Below are 5771 nucleotides of genomic sequence, written 5' to 3'. Positions count from 1 at the left end.
CTCCGCCAAAGCCGCCCTCCCTGCTGCGCCGATACATAGGCTCCGCGGTTCGTCGAGGGGATGCACGGCGATCCTCTCGCTCCCACAGTATGCTCTCGTAGACTGCCGTCCTCTAGCCGACCCGCCACCTCTGGCTACGTTCTTGTGGAGGCGCACGGCGGTCAGCGCCGCCACCGCTGGTGACGTTCATGTCGAGACGCACGGCGGTCAGCTTCTCCCATGGTACGCGCGTTCTAGACTGAGGCCCCGTTCATGTCGGTGTAGCGCTGAATGTTAGCTGATAGACGCTGTTAATCTCACTGTTTGCCGAAGTAGTTTACTGTCAATATGCTCTGCTTAAGAAGCTTTCTTGCCCTGTTCTGCACTCAATCTGCTTAGCTGAGATGGCATGCCAAGGCCGATTAGTTGCTAAAATATCCTGCCATATATTTATTGTGACGTAGATTGCCATGGTCTAGTAGCCAATCTGTTAGGTGAAATAGCTCTACACCGTTTTATACTCGATCTTTGTTGCTGCGATGGCCTTCGATAGTTCGATGGCTGTGTGCTCGGGCTCATTGACTGCTGAAACAGCCTGCCATTATTTAGCACTCAAATCTGTTTTCTGAATTAGCTTTACGTATATTTCGTTACTTAGATCTGCTCGTCCAAATATCTTGCCATAGCTTTAGACATCGACCTAGGTATTTTTTCTGGACTTCATAAAAAAGCATATATGTTTTTCCTGTAATATCTAGTAGAAGAACTAATTTGTATGTTTAACAGATGGATATGACTTGGATAACTTCTGCTTGAAGATTCTCCGCTGCATATGTCGAGGGGGTTGAAAACTTCATGAACTTTATCAGAGCTGAGTACGGTGGTCCGAAATCAGATGTGCTCTGCCCGTGTAGCAGTTGTATGAATTCAGTTACAAGACCCCAGTCAACTGTGCAAAATCATCTACACTTGTATGGGATGTCGGTCACATATACTAGGTGGGTTCATCATGGTGAAGCTGTGAACGTCAATCTTATTGACTACATGGAAGCAGCAGATCACCATCTTGATCTGCCTGATGCTCAGGTGGAAGAGGAGGAGGAGGTGGTGGTGGCGGAGCCAGTGAGTTTGACCAACATTGAAACAATGCTACGAAATGCTCGTGCATTCCGTGAACTTTCACCTGCAGAAGAAAAATGGTGGGCCCGCATGTTGGAACCAATGCAACGTTGCTGTCACCCCAGGAAATAAGCTGTCAGTATTCTCAGCTATGGTCACCTTTCTTCAGGTGAAGACATCTGAGTGGATGACCAACAAATCATTCGATGCGATGTTGGTTGCTTTCCGACAATCTTACCCAGATGCGTCTGAGCTTCCACACACCTACAGTAAAATGAAGAATTTCCTTCATGCAGTTGGAATTGGATATGATATGATCCATGTTTGTAAGAATAATTGTGTTCTGTTCCGGAAGGATTATGCCAACTTAAGTGAATGCCCGAAATGCAAATCATCAAGATGGAAAGATGGCGATGCTGTGAAGAGGGTTCCTCATAATGTTCTGAGACATTTTCCAATTACACCAAGATTGCAGAGGTTGTTTCATGATGCTGAAATAAGAGAGGATGTACTGTGGCATTCTAGGAACTAGGAGTACAGAGATCAGAATGTAATGAGCCATCCATCTCATGGTAGTGAGTGGAAAAGCTTCAATGATAAACACAAAGAGTTTGCTGCTGACCCGAGAAACATTAGACTTGGCTTAGCTTCAGATGGATTTAACCCATTTGGCCACCAAAGCGCCACATATAGCATGTGGCCAGTGTTTGTTATCCCTTACAACATGCCTCCAAATGTCTGCACCAAAGAATCAAACTACATGATGGCCTTGCTCATCCCAGGTCCAAAAAGTCCTGGAAAGGATTTTGATTTGTTCATGGAGCCTCTTGTGGAGGAACTTCAACAGCTATGGAAGGGTGTTCTCACTCAAGACCTATATAGCAGCCCACCAGCTGATTTCTTTCCGCGTGCTGTTGTAATTTGGTGCATCCATGATTATCCGGCTTTGGGCACTATGTCAGGGAAAATGACACATGGTTACAATGCATGTGTTCGCTGTGACAGGAATCCGTTGTCATATGCAATACTTATCAAGATTTGTTACATTGGAAACCGCCGTATCCTTGCCAAGGACAAGCCGCATCCTAGAAAATAACGAAGACATGTGTTCAATGCAAAGCATGAAAACCGTGATGCACCAAAGAGGCTCACCACCGATGAGTTGCAAGTGGAATTAGAGAAGGTCAGGCATATTACACCAGGAAACCATCCTGGTAATGGTAGCGGGAAAAGGAAGCATGGCACGGTAGAAGAGAGATTATTGTTTACTCGCAGGTCCACTTTGTGGGACTTGGAGTATTGGAAAGATTTGGATCTGCGGCATAATCTTGATGTGATGCACATCGAGAAAAATATATGTGACAACATTATCGACACACTTCTTAACATTGAAGGCAAGACAAAAGATACCTTAAAATCTAGGATTGATTTGACACACCTGAGTATCAGAAAGGATTTGCAGGTGCAAGATGATGGTAAACCACGGGATATGGCACCAGCTGTGTACGTCTTGGACAAGGTAAAAAGAAAAGAATTCTGCGAGGTCCTGTCAAGTGTGAGATTCCCACATGGATTTGCTTCCAACCCTGAAAGGAGAGTCAGTGTAGATGGAAACAAGGTACAAGGGTTGAAAACTCATGACTGCCACATCCTACTTCAAAGGGTTTTACCTGTTATCCTTAGAGTATTGGGCCGCCCTGACTTATACAGAGCAGTTGCAGAGTTGGGACAAATCTTCAGGGAACTCTACAGTAGAAATATCAGGATAGATGCTTTGGAGCGTCTTAGAGACAAGATACCAACTATCCTATGCGACCTTGAGAAGATATATCCTCCAGCCTTCTTTGATGTGATGGTGCATTTGGATGTTCATCTACCTAATGAGGCACTACTTAGAGGTCCAGTACAGTATGGCTGGATGTACCCTATTGAAAGGCGGCTACGCACTTTCTAGGTATATGTTAGGAACAGAGCTAGACCCGAGGGTTACATTGCAGAGGCCTACATTGCTACAGAAGCGTTGACATTCTGCTCAAAATACATTGAAACAGCTGATCAGCTTAGCAAAGAGGTGGGTGAAGACAATCCCGGGCTCAATGTTTTTGATTATTCTGTTCGAGTTATAGGGAAGAGTCGACAAGAGGACAAACCTAAAGATTTGGACAAAATGGTTTGGTATGTGTTGAATAATTGTCCTGAGATACTACCTTATATCAAGTAAGTGCAGTACTGCAGCTTATACATCGTAATCTACTAAACTTGCAGCACATTCTTATATATTTAGATGTTTGACGCGATCACTATGTTGTGCAGCATGTACAAAGAGGAGTTACTGCCGCAAAATCCAAGAAACATCAACAAACTGGTTATGGCAGGATTTGCGAGATGGTTCAAGAACCATGTAAGCTTTTGAAGTGCACTATCAATTTTTTTAATATATTGAGTACATAAGATGATCAGCTTGTCTATTTTCTAACCGTAGGTTAAGAAGATGCGGGAGGATGGGCAGGCAGTTGATGATGCCCTTTACTCACTAGCAATGGGTCCTGATACTCGGGTAAGACATTATGAATCTTGCGTTGTTGGAGATGTGCACTACAACACCCTTGCACGAGACGAAGGCAGGAAGACACAAAACAGTGCCATCATGAGCACGGATACGTATGACAAAGCGACAACTAAAATGTATGCTAACATAACAGACATTGTTCAGTTGCAGTATATCTCCAGTTTCGAGGATCATCGATGTGTGGTTCTGTTGTGCTATCGTTGGTATAACCTCTTTTCCAGGATCGCAAAACCCCAGAGCTGATGATTATTTCAAATCCATCAATGTCAAGGCGGCGTACCAGACCAACGAGCCGTTTATTTTGGCAAATCAAGCAACATATATATTTTTCTTGGAAGACACATTTGCATGTAGTGATGACTGGAGAGTATTGCAAAGGTTTGAGCAGAGGAATTCGTTTAATGAAGTTGCATAACAAGATGCTGCTTACACTGCACCTGATGTACAAGATAACACAGATGTTCCTAATATCTTTGAGAACCATCACGTCAATGACGCCGGCGAAAAGATTGCCTGTCGTGCTATGGACATACAAGAGTTGATCAAGAAGAAGCCAACGTTCGAGGATGTTGAGGACGAAGAAGAAGATGACACCATGGGGAATTACGATTCAGACTGATACACATGGCGAAGATGTTGACGCTGCTGTTGCGGATGATGATTACATTGCTTTTGTCGTATTTGCCTCTCAGAAGACATTTTTTATCTACTATGTGAAATTGTGTTTGCTATGACAACTGAAACCTGATGAACATGTTGTTTAGTATTTTGCTGTGAGAACATCACTTGTTATGTATGCTGATTTGTGTTTGGTGATTGTATGACAACTAAAACATGATGACATTGTTGTTTAGTTGTACTCATATTTGGCTGTGAAACTTGAATTTGATAACATAGTTTGCTGTTGGACTACAATTTGCTCGACGTCTTTGAATGAGAACAAAGCTGGCCTGACAGGGCCTCTGCTATCTATTTATTTATATGAGAAAAAGGGGATACCCCCTGATTTCCGTTAATAGAAATCATTAGATGTTCACAACACTACACCCAGCCTGCTACATAGGTTTCATTCATTACTAGTTTTAGCAAAGTGCTCATGTCGTAGCCTCTGAATACATCACAAGTTCTACATACACTGCAAATAAAGAGACAATCATCCAACAGAGCACATCGATTTTTCCCATTATCTTCACAAGCTCTTTCATCTCCTCATTGCTATCAAGGCCGTTCAGCTTGGCCATGATCAGAGGAACTGTGTCTTTAACCTTCTGCTCTGCATCTTCCTCTTTTGTCGTTCCTTCAGTTACCTGTCCAACACCCCAACCTGCTGGTATTGGGATTCCTCGGCTAACCAAATAATCAGCGTAGTTGCATTCCCCCACATCAGCAACTTCCCAGAAATGCAAATCACACGAATCTTCCCTTTTCTGCACGAATCAAATTGGAAGATCATCAACCAAACTATTAAAAAAATCAGCAACTGAAAGCAGCAGAACAACACTTAAACATATTATTACCCCATGATTCGGGCATTTGTAAAAGACTCAGCCAGGGTTGCGGGTTGTGGTTGAGACGCGACGGATGACTCTGCGTGATTTGCAGCAGTGGCACCACACCAACAGCAGCGGGTTGCGATGAGCAATCGGCTGCGGTGCGCGTGCCGGCGGGGGTGTGATGAGACCCATAGGCGATGGTACGGGTGGCGACTTGGCGCATATCTGGTTGTTGTCTGCTGAAGAGCAGGTGGACGAGCAGCCAGCGGACATGGTTGCTGCGGCCAGAGCTTCTGATGCTAGGCAGAGTAAGTAGAGAAGAGGAGAAGTGAACGTTGGATATGTCAGTTTCATTACTTGCAGAGTAGCATAGCACCATATATAGTCATAGTCTAGGTTTGGATTCGAACCAGCTACAGGAGCACGTCTTTCTTTTTTCTAAAACTCGGCAACGTCTCTTTACTGGTACACTAGCTTGTTCTGTACCCCTTCCCAAATATTTGATTTTCTTTCCCTTTTTTTGCAAGGAAGGAAGGAGACAAAATTGAGAGTTCCTCGGACTCGAACCCAAGACCTCTCGGTTGAAAACCAAGGGTGCTAGTCACTTATGT

This window comes from Triticum aestivum, chromosome 7B (assembly GCF_018294505.1).
Source record: "Triticum aestivum cultivar Chinese Spring chromosome 7B, IWGSC CS RefSeq v2.1, whole genome shotgun sequence".
Lineage (NCBI taxonomy): Eukaryota > Viridiplantae > Streptophyta > Magnoliopsida > Poales > Poaceae > Triticum > Triticum aestivum.
This window is presented reverse-complemented; position numbering follows the sequence as displayed.